Genomic DNA, 15,593 nt, shown 5'->3' with positions numbered 1-15,593 from the left:
AGTGGTCCCTCGATTTCCGCCTGATGACGTCACCGGCCGAGATATCCTGGCTGTGTCACAACAGCAGTGGGGATGGATATAGCAGACGTCTGTTCGCTTGCTCCTTTTGCCAAGACTTCTATAGCACCAACCGCCTGGATGGCGACATGTGTCAAAATGACACGCCGGCTTCTGTGATGTAATTTTTTGCCACTTCGGAACCATCTTTTGGTGGATGGATGGGATAAGAAGACGCTAAACCACACCGGTGAAATACGCTTTTTAGGTACCGTAATCAGACGACACAAGCTCGAAGATGTCGCACTTGGAAATGTATACACATACCATTACAATAATCGCCTTCTGCGTGCTGCCATTTTTGTCTGCTAGGCTGTCGAACGCGTTCTGAGCATGCGCATCGGCTTTTTCTGCAGAATATCTTAGGTTGGGCGCAGGGGTACACAGCCCGGTAACTCGCCATTTTTCGCCGCTGTGATAAGCCCTGGAATAGTGTATAAATAAAGTCCCTTTATACTCCTTTTAACAAGTAACGACAACCAATACAAATGACAAAGCACATTCCGCTGGAACAAAATGGCGTCACTTAGTTCAGTACTCTGCTGCGCACCGCCATTCGCTTCCCAAAACCTGCACCGTCACGCAGTCGGCGCTTCAAATAATGTCGGTACTGGGAGGATACTCTTATCGAGAAACTTTATGTATAGGACGTGCGTAGGAGATTAATTGATCGATTGAAAACGTCCTTATTGCTCATTAAAGAGAAATTTAAATCGGGGTGGGTCAGGGCCCTGGTCATGGAAGAGGGGGGGGGGGGGGGGCGCACGTTTTTAAACGTCATTTTAATTCATTAAAAGAAGGTCGTTAGTGGAACTTTTTTTTTCTGGAGTTAAAGGCGTTTTGAATTTTAATTCGCATTTATCTAATACTTACCTTACCTTAGCTAGGCTTTAAAATTATTTGTTTTTACTTTTGTTATTTTTTTACTTTGACATCGATACACACAGGCCTGTTTTCTATTGACTTCGTGGGCTATGCTCTCGTGATGTGTGGGCCGTGACGTGTGCTTCGACTTGTGAGTTTGCGATCTTTATTGTGGATTAAAGTTTCTACTTTTATAAAAATCACTTCAAAATGCAAGGCTGTCTTTCTGGTCGCATATCCTGCAGCTGGCATCTGGGTGTCTTTGAAGACATTTGATCCCGTTACTAACATGTCACTAAGTAACGACTTGATCGTTTTTCTTGAAAAAAACATAAACATTTATTTATTTCATACGGTACTCTGTAAAATATAGAAGATACAGTGCACCAGAGAAATAGAGATGGAAGCGACAGAAGTGCATTGCTGAAACGTTTGAGCAAAGACTTGACATAAAGAACAAAATACCCTTCATGTTTAAACAGAGCTGTCAGATTTCATTGGCAGGTATGATCATTTTTTCGCGAAATTATAGCTGTTAAAGGAAAAAACTAGAAAAAAAAGAATTCCGCTAGAAAAAAGTTGATTTTTGACAAACGTTTTTGACGAACATTTTTGACATCCACCAACATCTAGAGAGTATTCCCAGGAAGTCTAATTTGTGTACACTTCATCATTACTTTTTAATTATTTTCGGTTCACCGATGTTGAAGAAAAGGGTAGAAATGTAGAGGTTCGAGCACTTTGAAAAAAATATTTCTCCGTTCCATTTTTTGGCATAAATTTCACTTTAGGAAAACTATCGTTTGGCAACAGAGAAAGGAAAGGCTTGTTCATTGTTTTTCATATTTGGAATTTAATAGGCAATGCAACTGTGACATTTTGTTTTACTTTGTGGATGTATCTTATAGAAGATGTCAAGATTTTGTCGACGACATCAAAGGCAACGAAGTTATTTGATTTTTTTTAGCGCGATGTTAAAGGGATACTGAACCGAAATTTGGATTCCGCAAAGTAAGGCTGCAGAAGTGTTGAACGGGACGCTACGAACCCCAAAACATCACTCGTACATCAATATCTCAAACGGATGGCCGTACTTTTGGACAAGAAGGGCGCGATCAAGCGAGTTCTTTGACGTAACTGTCCTCCGGAAGAATTTGAGAATGAGGAGAAGCGGCCTCGCTTCTCTCCTCCTCGCTTCGGTTCACCAGCTTGACGGGACGTAGGGAGGAGGAGAAAGAATGGGAATCGTGACGTGCCTTGTCTTGTCGGCCGGGTTCAATCGCGCACTTCTTTTCCAAAAAAAAATACGGCGATCCGTTAGCTATATCGCCCTATGAGCGATATTTTTTGGTTTTGCAGCTTCCCGCCTATCCGCCCGGCCTTGTTTAGTGAACTCGAAATTTCCGTTCAGTATCCCTTTAACATAAAATAAATTACTTTTTTGAAATTTTGTTTTCACATTTACACTCACCAGGCATTCTACTGCATAGCTAGCGAAGAAAAATGTTTAGTATTACATTAGTCTTCTAATGATAGTTTTCCTAAACAATGTCAATGTATTCCTTATAAAAACAACTATAATTTGTTTCACAATTCGTGTACATAGATGATACTTTGAACTGCATTCTGCCTCCCAACTCCCAGTATATACTGTAAATTTCATTCAAATTAAGCCAAAGGTTCAAAAGTTTACCCTTTCGGCTACTGTCCTTCCTAAAGTAACACTTTGCAGGACCACTTATGTCAGTATCATAGCTGAAAGGTTCCCATCCAACGTACTAGCGTAACTAAACGACTAAATTTTCGCGTCGTCCGCATTGGGCACCGGGACTCCGAGCACAGCCGGTCCAGATTCATGACAAATCCAATCCAGATGAGCCAACGAGTGTCGTTCCCAACGTTGCTGTTTTGTTGGTCGTTCCAAAAGAAAGCTAAGCTGTATAAAATGTTTACTTACATTTTATATTTACTATATATTTGTATTAGAAATAAAATAAACAATTATGAATGAATGAATAAATTTTATTTTCGAAAAGGATGGCGTCGCGGCTAGGTTGGGGAAGGGGTGGATTTAGCAGTCTTCACATACGGAGGCATATTCCGCTTGCCCGAGTGAAGTCCCAAGGGGACGTGAAGATCTTCTTAGCTTGCGCCGCTGGTGGGTAAATCCACTCGTGCAGAGAGGTTATTTTTCCTGTGTGTTTGTCTCTGTCCTGCTGGAGTCCCGGGCAGTCCCAAATTATGTGTATATTGGGTCTAGAGCCTGCTGTGCACGTGCGGAAAGTCGTCTGTGGGATCACAGATAGAATAGAGGCACCATGCACCAGTTTGTTGTCCTTGCAACCGTGGTTTACCCTGCTATAGGGGGACGTATGCTCTCCACTTTCAAATATGTGTCCTTTGTTAGAGCTGCTGCGGTACGGCCTTTATGAGTAAGAACCGGGACTCCCCTGCGCAGGCCTTTATGTAAAAGGTGGTCGTTGAGGGTCGTCATATGTATAGTAGCGAGTCTCTTTTTTGCAGCCTTCGTGTGAGTGGTAGTAAGTAATAATAAAAAAATAATATATATATATATATTGCTAAACACACCAACATCGTTCCCGGTTTGTTATTGTTTATTTGTTTTCTTTTCGTATCGAGATGAAGTCGGAAAACGCGCTCCCGGTTGGGGTGAGTGGAGGGATCAGCTGGGGAGGTGAGGCTTCTTCATGGGTGGAGAAACTCTCGGGTGATGACTTTCTTCGCGCTTCCTCCGAAAGTTTCCAAACGTTCGGCGCGCTTTGCTCCCTTCATTGTCCTCTAGAAACGTCACTAAAGCCGCGGTCCTGTCACATTATTCGTACAAAAACTCTCTGCAGAAGTGTTCAAAACATACATGTGTACGAAGCAAACATGCTCCGAACACGCGTGAGCTGCGTCCGCGGATATTCCTGTTGTCGTGTCTGCGGTAAACATCGATTCTTTTGTGTGACGTATGTGCAGTTTGACTGCAATTTAGAGCACACACACCATAGAAAGAACACGGCGTTCACAGCAGACAAGCATGACAGAAATATCTGCGGACAGGCCTCACACATGCATAAGACGACGGATTCTGTCACACCGTGGTTATGCTTAGTGCGAGACGCGTGTGCCGACACGTATGTATATGAGCAGTGTGGCGGTCCTTCAGGCCTCCTCGCAGGGTCCAGCAAGGGCCTGTTCGTCGAATGCCGGCCTCGCCAAGAGGTCTCGGGGTCTTCCGAAGCCCGAAGGACTGCTACAGAGGCTCATGTGCGCCATGCCGTCTCCATTGCAGCCCCGGACCGCACATTCCACTTTGGTAACTGCAACTTCCACTGTGGTACCCGCACCTTCCACTGTGGTACCTGCTCCTTCCACTGTGGTACCTGCTCCTTCCACTGTGGTACCTGCAACTTCGACTGTGGTACCTGCAACTTCGACTGTGGTACCTGCAACTTCGACTGTGGTACCTGCAACTTCCACTGTGGTACCTGCAACTTCCACTGTGGTACCTGCAACTTCCACTGTGGTACCTGCAACTTCCACTGTGGTACCTGCATCTTCCACTGTGGTACCTGCAACTTCCACTGTGGTACCTGCAACTTCCACTGTGGTACCTGCAACTTCCACTGTGGTACCTGCAACTTCCACTGTGGTACCTGCAACTTCCACTGTGGTACCTGCTCCTTCGACTGTGGTACCTGGTCCTTCGACTGTGGTACCTGCTCCCTCGACTGTGGTACCTGCTCCCTCGACTGTGGTACCTGCACCTTCCACTGTGGTACCTGCACCTTCCACTGTGGTACCCGCACCTTCCACTGTGGTGCCTGGGGCCCGGATGTCTCAGTCCTTCCATTACTACCAACGCGCCGGTGAGTGGAGTTTTGGTTCGAGGCAGTGTTGTAGAGGTGTGCGACCAACAGCGTCGCTGTGGTCGGTTATCTACGATTGGTCAAACACCCCCTATGACGTCTTGTAGGGGATCACTTATGCCTTCATCGACGAAAATACGAGTAATGTCAGGCTGTCACCGTTGACGGTGTTTGTTTAAGAGTACGATGGCTCCAGGCTACCACTGTGCTTTACACACACATCGTCAAACTTTTTTGTTCGCTACTGGTAGTCAATATAGTAGTGGTGTCACGTAAGGGAACCATGAAAGGGCGTCCCCCGAGACACCTTGGCGCTAATAGTGCAACTTTTTGCCACGACTGCAGGCATTTCTAAGCATGATCGGAAGCAGAATTTGTAGTACAGGTAAAGCGGTACGTCGCCTTCTCTCCACAGAGCAATATGATCAGTACGCTACAGCTGCACGAGCTTGACCTAAACCGGATTACAGCCACTGCAAAACATAGTTTGATTATATCGGCCGACTTCGCTTAGTTCACTCGTCAGGTTTTCTAGCGGAGATCTACAACTGCTAGCGCTTTCGCTAACGAGTGAAATAACGCAACGGGCTTTCATTTTAAGCTACAACCGATGAATAAAGAGCCTCAGTCTTTGGCACAGTTTAGAACTAAGAGATTTTAAAAATGTGTGCATTTTGAATAAGATACTGTCGAAGGAGCCCTACTGCGCGTTACGACCGACTTCTACAGGGTGTCACAAAAGAGAATTTACACGTTTTTTTTTTGTTTTTTTTTTTTGTTTACCGCAAAAATAAACTAGGCATCGCCGAACGCTCATTCTCCGCCCAAAGCTGGGCTAGAGGTCACAACCAGATGTCAAAGTTTCAGCCCGATCCGATAACTTAATCAAAAGTTATGTGATCTTCTGAAAATTTCAATGGGAAAATGGCGGCCGACGGAGTTTTCCAATACGTGGGGCTCTATGGCACCAGAAACCGAAAACGGGCAAAAATGAGCTCCATTGTCTCATTGAAATTTTCAGGAAATCACTTATAACTTTTGATGAAGTTACCGCGGATCGGGCTGAAACTTTGGGATCTGGTTGTGACGGCACCATGACAGGACAGCACACGACATAACAGCACGCGACAAAACAGCACGGTCAAAACAGCACGCGTCAAAACAGCACGGCGACAAAACAGCACGGCGACAAAACAGCACGGCGACAAAACAGCACGGCGACAAAACAGCACGGCGACAAAACAGCACGGCGACAAAACAGCACGGCGACAAAACAGCACGGCGACAAAACAGCACGGCGACAAAACAGCACGGCGTCAAAACAGCACGGCGTCAAAACAGCACGCGTCAAAATAGCACGCGACAAAACAGCACAGCGTCAAAACGGCACAGCGACAGAAGAGCACGTGCCCAAACAGCACGGCGTCAAAACAGCACAGCGTCAGTACAGCCCAGCAAGAAAACAGCACAGCGTCAAAAGCATGACATTGACAATATTCAGCGTTTTAGGTTTGTATTATTTGAAATTCCGCGCACTTTTTTTCAATAAACCAAACAAATGTTTTCGGTTTATTTCGGTGCATATTTGTAGACTCATAAACTTCTCAGTTATATTAGGTTTATTGACGAAAACCAGTAAACTAACGAAAGTGCAATAATTAAAAGCGTTTGTGTAAAATGTATATTGAGTACCAGGTACTGGTCTTCTTATTTTTGCCGTCTTTGGCAGCCGACGCGACCTGTTTTATAAAATGCACTGGGGCCTTATCGTGTCTGACATCGTCGTGTGCTCGTATTTGTACAGAGGACGAGCATGAGCTTCAGTGCCACTTCGGTCGGAGAGGCAAATATCAAGATGGAGAAATTATCAAGCATTGTACTCGGTGCGTTTTCCCCCATTTTCACGACTGCGAGAGGTGATAAATTCGCGCCGACGGCAAAAATGACAATAAAACACTCGTATTTATGCCCTCCTCTAGTAGACGGAAGCTAGGGGTGTTACACAATGCGCGGCATTTACGGACGCTCTTGATTTCCGTTGTTTGATTTCACGATTAAACTCTCTTCTTTGAACAAAGAATTCGGCACAAATCTCTATCAGGTGAAAAACCCAGATTTCGTCCTGAAGACCCCTGCGCCCCCGGAGCTTATGTTGAAGGTTGAACCGACGTCGCAGACAAGCTGAAAAGTGCGAAAGGAAGTGGTCATATGGTCAGTAATGAGTAAGGTTCCGTGTTTTCGGAGTTTTTTCGTCAAGTGCGGAGGGTGTTTTTCTGAGTTTATTTTTCGCCGAAAATTCGAAGTTTATCGGAGTTTATTTTTGTTTGATTCCGAATTCTCCGAAATTTGGAGCTCAAATTCGCAGTGTTTCTTATTAATAATAAGCAAATAATATCAAAATGTAAACATATTCTGGGCAAAAAGAAAACGCGATTGTATCAATTGATATTTTCCTCAGTTGGATTTGGCGTTGGTGCCATTACTACTGGCAATACTAATTTGTCCTAGAACAAAAGTGGCACACAAGTGTTATTTCGATAAACGTGAATACCTTAAAATGAATAACCTACTGGAAATAGTCGCTGGGAAGCCTGTATTCATTCCATGCTATTCCATCAACCTACCGGGCGGCTGCAAGAGATAGAGTGGAAAAGGATGTAATAGAGACGTTTCAAGTGTCCTCTTTTCCACTTTATGTAATATCTATGGTCCATAACTTTCGCGGTTACAAAAACACAACCTCTCCTTCCTCTCAGGCACAAATAGTATGGCCGAAACCGGAAACATAAACAGTGACTTTTGTCTTGACCCGATAGTACAATGACCTGTTGTCTTGACCAAAATTCGACAGATATGTGTGGTGGCATTTTCCCTTGACATTTACTCTACGCGCTGATTAAATTATTAATTGTAAAATATATTTGTGTGTGTGTTTGTGGGCGGGGAGGGGGTGGGGCGGAGATTGGCACATCGAAATTCAGAGTTTATCAGATAAATCGGAATAGACGAAACTTTTACCAGCAGGTGTTTTCTGAATTTATCCGAAAACTCGAAACCGTAGTTCCGAGTCACAACCCCCCCCCCCCCCCCCCCCCCGCCCCCCACGCCACACACACACACACCACTCCAAACGCCCTCGAAAATACTGAACTTTTTCAGTTAAGACCGATTGTGGAAAAATGAATTCGGCGTACTTTTACCGGTTATATTCGGTTTAACCCGAAAACACTGAACCCTAAATATAGCGTTTAAAGTAAAAAAAAAAAAAAAAAAGCATTTCATTGAGGTTCTAGGCGAATTCGTCTAAAGCCAACTCGTCGACGGCCAATTTTTCGAATTTGTTCTTTTGGAAGCAAGTTCGGAGTGGAGAGTATACTTCCCTGGGAAGTACCGAAGCCGCCGCTGGTCCGTATTCTGACTTTTTGTGGCGTGAGCTACACAGGCCGAGGTTCAGCAGTTTCGCGTGGTTCGCATAATGAGCCGTGCTTCGTGCTGCGCATGCGCGAGGAGCAGTGACGTCACACGGCGCACAGGTGGCGCGCCGGAGCCGCCGCCGCCGAGGCCGCCTCGTGGGTCTGCGCTACCTTAAATTTACAATCGTTTTACAAACAAGATTGACATCAAGTCAAAATGAATTATTTTTCGCCGATTGAATCCTCACAATCATAATGACTAACGGTGCGCAAATATTATAATAGAAATAATAGTTGTTCTTATTATAGCAAATTTTATTGTACGAAATAACGCTCCGCACTTCGAAGGAACGTGGCCCCGGAAGAGCAAAAGACTCGCCAGTCATTTACAGTTCTTGATTTTTTTTTTTTTTTTTTTTTTCAATCGCATGGCAATGTGCTTTCGTTAGTTGTTCAAAAAAAAAAAAGAAACAGAAGGCGTGTGCGGCAACGCTGCGTTCAGCCCATGCTGCAGTGTAAGGCCACAGCATTGAGGCTACGGCATGCTACTGCTTCACCGGTTTCTACTCGATCAAGGCCCTTCGTCGGCAATAATCTGTGAATTTAACTCAAAACAACTTCTCGCCTGCAAGCCTTAGCCGCGTGTTTCCAGGAGATTTTATCCACAGCGAATGAACCCCGCAGAATCGGTGCCCATGGTGCACCTTGAATACGCTCCACATTAAAGTCACCTTATCTTACATGTTCTTTATTCTTTATTCAAAGATAAAGAATAGATGCATCTGTAATCAGCGCATCTCCCGCTTTGTTGTTTGTTTTTTTTTTTTTGGTGGGGGGGGGGGGGGGGGGGGAGGGGACGTTTTACGCTTAGGTGGTAATTACAAAACAACGAGTACCACGGAACCTCACCGGACCGCCACAAACCAGGCAGTTCATAACTTGAACTTATAGATATATTTTTCCGAATAACCTTTCCTCTTTCTCTGGTACTTAGTAAAAGAACCAGACAACGCAGCCAACTCTAACTACCCAGTCTATGCAGAGTTTAGCGTAGTTAAGTAGTAGTAATTATTGCTAACTTTATTTGTTTTTAGTAACCACTCAGCAGCAGCACTCGGGACACTGACTTGAGTGCGATCCCGTCGCCGCCAGCGCACATTTTTTTTTTTATTGTTTCTCCACCAGCTGTTAAATAATGCCACGCAATGTCCAACCCGTTTTCTTTACGCTTTGTTTTGTTTTCATAAAACGCTACCTATAACAGCCTTTTTACATGCGTGCTGTTTCGTCGTTGTGCTGTTTTGACGCCGTGCTGTTTTGGCACGTGCTCTTCTGTCGCTGTGCCGTTTTGACGCCGTGCTGTTTTGTCGCGTGCTATTTTGACGCGTGCTGTTTTGTCGCCGTGCTGTTTTGACGCTGTGCTCTTTTGACGCGTGCTGTTTTGACCGTGCTGTTTTGTCGCGTGCTGTTTTGTCGTGTGCTGTTCTGTCGCGTTCCCGGTTGTGACCTCTAGCGCTACCTTTGGGCGGAGAATGACCGTTCGGCGATGCCTAGTTTATTTTTGTGGTAAAAAAACCCTCTAAATTTTCTTTTGTGACACCCTGTAGGATTGCACGACTTCTGTGTAAACTAATGTGCGAAATTTCAATAACATTACAACGAAACAACTATTGAACAATTTGAGTTGTCTAGATTTTATAGGTTGAACTAGCAACACATGCCAGTACCTTTACTCTTTGTTAAGCGCAGAATACGTGCGGTTGTCCGCGCTGACGGACAACCACCCGTACATAATGTCCATGGCTCGGAGCCTATCAAGGTTACAATCTTGAGTCACATGCGCATTCAAACATAAAATAATGAAAAGCCAGATGACAAGTGCTTGTGGATGTGGAATCGCGGACGATATAAAAAAAATGTCCACGTGAGTGCGTGGCTTACAAGGCCTGCCGCGCTATCTAGCAAAACTTCACCATTACCGAGGCTTCAGTGGCACTTAAATTTTTTCCGTCACTCCCCACTTAACCAGCTGTTGCCGAGTTAATGCTGATTTCGCCGAATAGAAAGGTGTCCCGCGTCAAAAGGGGAAATCAAGCGTGGCTGAATCCTCCGTGTTGGCAGGTTGAGCATCAGTTTTTTGGTGTTGGACAGGGGTGGGCATATATCGAGTAGCGCAGCGTCATTGCTATTTGCAACACTGCAAAAGAGGGCACGTTTGTCGACGGTATTCCGAGCACTGTGAAGGAATGACGCGGTGCTATTTCATTCCAACTGCCACTTTCGCACTCATCGTGTTTGATAATAAGTTTGGGGGATAAATGTGGATAAGCGACCTTTGTTTTGTTTCACCGGTTGCGACTCGGCTATTGTTTGCCGACCAAGTGGGGAGTTACGAGAAAAATGAGCATATGCTCAAATGCCGCTCGTTCAGACACAAGCCTCGATGGTCGCTCAGCTTTCTTCCGTTATATAGCAGCGGGGGTCTTTGAAGCCTTGCAATGCCGTGAGCGTGTTCATGTCGTCCTCGACTGCGCGAGGCGGTTGCGGACATGCTTCTCATTTACTGCGCTCAGAGACAATTATGCAGTCACTGACATCTTAGAAAATGAAGGGAGTGACTTGTCATGTTTACGCGTCTTGCTTATGTGGCTTGTTCCTTAGCCTTCTCATTGGCTCCTGCCGTAATGTGTTCCTGACACTTGAGTGATTACAAGATTTTCGCAACTCGCCAAAGCTTGCGTTTCTTAAAAAAAAAAAATTTAAAAAGAAAAAAGTTAGAGGTGATTTCTAGCGTGCTTTTGTCATATGAATTTGAGTGTCACAAGCATCTGACACGATTCTATCAATAAAAAACACAAAAACCGAAAAAAAAAATAACGCCACTGGGTGTGACGATTTGCCCAGAGGCATATCTTCTCAATACTCACAAAGCCTGGCAGTTCGACGACGGAGCCATAGCGTGCCCGTTTGCAGATTTTGGAGCGCGAGGATTTGGTAGCACGGAGCATCGAAGAGCCATTGTGCAACGCTGTCAAAGCTACCGCACACGTTCTCGCGTAAAGAATACCATAGATGAAGCCACGCACTCGAGCTTTGACAGCGTTGCACGCTAAGTATGAAACAGTATTAGCCCCGTGCGCGACCGAAAGCGTCGCTGTGGTCGGCCTTCCACGATTGGCCGAACGCTGACTATGACGTAGGAAAGGGGATTTATCATCGACGGAAATAAGAGGAATGAAAGAACTTTAATTTTGACAGTGTTGGTAGTGCTGCTTCAAGAGCTCAATGATTTCAAGCTTCCACCATGCTATTTACAAACACCATCGAACTTGTTGTTTGCAAGGTAATGACGTCACAGGGGGGAACCATAGGAGGGCGCCACCAAAACATCTCGCCGCTAATAGAGTTCCTGTATAGGCTCCCTACGGGAGCTAGAGTTGCGCGTCTGTTTTCCTCGTGCCGCCACGCCGCTATTCGCCGAGATCCGATCACGTGAGGAGCCGGATCAAGTGCCGTGCAGGAAAGTAGACGTTGCACGCGCCCCGGCGTACGTTCACTTTTGAGAGCGCCGCGCGCCTTGAACGCGCGGCGCCGCTATTCGCCGAATTCAGTCACGTGACGAGCGGGATCAACATGCCGTGCAGGAAAGACGGCGCTACGGAGATGAACGCGCAGCTCTGGCTCACGTAGGGAGCCTATACATGAACTCTAGAAGAACCTGGACGTCAGCGTACAGCTTTTGCAGCGGCGAGGACCCGAAACACGCTTGTTCGCTCGGGAGAAGTGTGGTTCGGGGTCGCGCCGCAGCGGGCCGCCAGTCATGGGGCTATTTTCTCATCCGTTGTCTGCCGCTGCACCTTTTCCATTTCGGCGGCCGTTCCTCTTGGCGATCTGCCAGGCTTGCGCTTTCGTCTCAGCCCATCCCTTAATTTCTATCCGTATGACAAAACAAATTAGAAGTAAAATAATTGCAGAGTTCGCCGCAAGCACCAAAGAATGCCACAGATGCACATTCTATGTATACTGACTTTATTCTATAGAACCAATTCGATTTAAGTTTATTTACTCCAATTCTTGGAAGCATTTTCCCCCCTTTTATTTAGTTTTTTTCTTGAATAGCTCATGTATATGACCCGTTATATACCCAGTCTCTGATTTATAAGCCCTGAACCAAAAGACCATTGTGCTCTATCATCGGAAGTCAGCCGTTTAAGAGAAAAGAGAAAAAAAAATAAGCGTCAAAGAAGTTTTTAAAAAAAATATTTTTAAAGCTAATTTTAAGGGGCAACTCCGGTCGAAAACGAAACCCAAATAAATGAGTGGTATCGCTTTAGTTGCAAGAAATAGGATAATAGCCGAAATATTACGTCAAAGTGAAGCAGCGCTCTGCTAAAACCGATTTCAAAGATGCGACCTGCTGTTCTTTAGCGGGCGGCAAGCGGGTTAGCTGTTAGTCGAGCAACACTGGCGCAGCACCCTCGTGACGTCACGTCGCGGTGGAGCTGCCGTTGATTGGTTGTACCGCGTACCGCAGCACTCTTGTGACGTCACATCGCGGCCACACGGTTGATAAGTGTTGCCATCCCTCTAGCAGTTAGTTTCGGTTTTCGCCGTAGACGCCCGAAACCAAATTTTGACCAAAATTGACACAAACACACAGGCTCCAGTTTTTTTTTTTTTTTTCTTTTTTCTTGAAACCGAGATTTGTCGTCAAAACCACTGTGGCGAAAGGTGATCATGAAGAGTGGATAAATAACTCTGTGTTCGACATTAATCCTATAAGTGCGGAGACGTTTCTACGGGGTGCACGCGCGATGTGCCGCGCAGTGTTAAAGGTCGCTAGAGCATTCATTGCGTTGTTTTTGCCACAATAGCTTTAAAGAAATAATCTAGTACAAGGTGTCAAAGTGGCCACCGACGTTTACTAGGTCGTCCAGCAAAACGATCGGCTCTCAATTTGTATCTAAAAGGTTTCTTTAACATCGTATTACCAGTTTCAACTACCTTTGTGTTTTTTTTTCTCTCCCCAAGTTTATTGCAAGAGTGATGCCCAAATTTAAAGATTTCAACTGTGCCCACTCAATTTGTTCAGATTGTCTTTCTGTCAAGGTCATCGCGTCAAGGTGCAATGTTCATCAAACTTAAACTCGCTACTTGGTTACTCAACTACTGATTTATTACAGGCTCCTAAAAGTTAAATTTGTTACTAAAGTAGCTGGAATCTCTTCTTCGGATTGGGTCGTGATCGGGGAGTAAAAATTTATTAGCTATAGTTTGACCGGCAAACCCAAAAGTAGTAAAAAATAATGAAAAAACTGACCATTTCGCGGCTGCGTGTTATGTTTCGGGAGTACTTTACATACATGTAAAGCGATACATTTGGCGTGGATTGTATCAACGTTAAAAATAGGACACAAATTCGATCAAACTTCTGTTGTTGCTTCCTTGCAGTGTCAGAGGTGGAATGCGCCCAGGGCACGAATCAAGAGCACACCAGAGACCGCCCGGACGCTCGCCGCATGGAGCAGAACTCGACAAGCCACCCAGTACTTAGCAGTCGGCTGAGTATTCCGACCCTGAGTATGGAACCCGCTGAAAAACGGCCGATGTTGTCGACCCAGCAGGACCAGCCCAACAAGGCGCCCTACCAGAACCCCTCCCCTGGGGCATTCCCTGGGACATTCCCTGCGACTTTACCCGGAGCTTTTCCTGGAACGTTCCCTGGGGCTTTCCACGGAGCTTTTCCTGGCACTTTTCCCGGGACGTTTCCTGGGACGTTTCCTGCGGCGTTCTCGGGGACTTTCCCTGGACAATATTCTGGAGGAATTCCTGTGACTTTCCCTGGAACTTTCCCAGGAGCTTTTCCTGGAACTCTTCCTGGAACTCTCGCTGGAACTTTCTCTGGTGCTTTTCCTGGGAGTTTCCCTGGGACGCTTCCTGGAGCGTTTCCTGGCACTCTTCCAAACGCTTTTTCTGGAGGACTTCCTGTGGGGTTTCCTGGGGCTTTTCCTGGAGCTTTCCAGGACAGCTTCTCCAGAGCGAACGCCTTTCCCGGACAACTTCCGCCTGCCTTTAGAGGGACACTTTCGGGCAGCTTCCCCAACACCTTCCCGTTCTCTTTTCCCGTCCAGTCCAATAGGGCGGCGCCACCGACGCCCCGGGCCCTGCCCGCGGTACACTACATGGAGGAACATCCGTCACCTCGGAGGGCATCGCTACCGAAGAAGGCTAGAGCCACCCACAAGTCGTCCCCGGTCTCCAATTCGACGCCACTCTTCGACTCGGCCCAGACGTTTCCGTTTAGCTCGGGGGTAGCGTTCCCCTTCAATCCGCCTCCGGTGCTGACGTCGGGGCCAGCGCTTACCTCAACGTCTGCTTCGACGCGGACGTCGAGTTCGGCTTCTACACAGACCTCAACGATGCTATCTGCAATGCCGGCCAACTTTACGTTGGCTTCGACTTCGGCTTCGACTCCGAGCTCGTTGGTGATTGATCTGGAAGCAGGTAAGCTGCACATCGACCTTGAAGCGGTTCAGGACCGAGAGGCTCCTCAGTCTTCCAGTCCTAAGACAGCGAAGCATCTCTCTACCAAGTCCAACCGTCGACCCGCCGGTAGGTTCGACTTCAATCAAATCATAATTGCCCTTTGTGTATGATGATGTCAGCTGCGTGTTTTATTTAATCTGGCCTCTCAGGTTGTTAGCAAACTACCAAAACAATATGTGTTGATTTGTTTCTACATTTTGGAGGCTCGAACCCGGGTACCCTGCAAACGACCCAGAAAGGCATGAAAGCAGTGCCACTAAGCCGCCACCAGGAACACCTGTGTTTCTAACACCAGAAGATGTTCATCTGACGATTTAAATCCGAAGGCCGTCCATTCATAGCGATTAAGAACTAAACCGGGTAGTTTTGTTTTGTTCGTTTTTTAATACTTTGTACTCAGCATGTGTTCCGTCGCGTGAGTAGCGGGTGGAACAATGCAAAACGCGAATCTGTGCGAAATTCGATAACGTTTTGCAGAGATTCGTGTGAAAAGTAAGTTTTGCGTTCAAATCAAATCAATCAAAATTTTTGGAACACCCGTTTGCGCAATTTCCGGTTTATTAAGTTATTTTACTTACTACATTTGCCAAGTTTTTCGGAGACACTACGTTCATAGCCTGTGGTATTTTCCATTCGCGTCTGCCCGGAGGGTGGAATTTGCGGTATGTTTAGTTAGTTTCGTTAAAGCTCCCAAGTGATGCTTCAACAATTGACGATAAAAATTATGGGTGTTTTTCACAACACCGATCGGTCCTTGTCGCGGTATTTAATGACTCATAGTAATATTTCACCTGTGCCCTTTTTGGTTTTCTGAAATTTTCCTTTTTAGTATTCGGCC

The sequence above is a fragment of the Ixodes scapularis genome, unplaced genomic scaffold (genome assembly GCF_016920785.2).
Source record: "Ixodes scapularis isolate PalLabHiFi unplaced genomic scaffold, ASM1692078v2 PGA_scaffold10__122_contigs__length_95168666, whole genome shotgun sequence".
NCBI lineage: Eukaryota > Metazoa > Arthropoda > Arachnida > Ixodida > Ixodidae > Ixodes > Ixodes scapularis.
The sequence above is the reverse complement of the archived record's forward strand: the minus strand, read 5'-3'. Positions refer to the sequence as shown.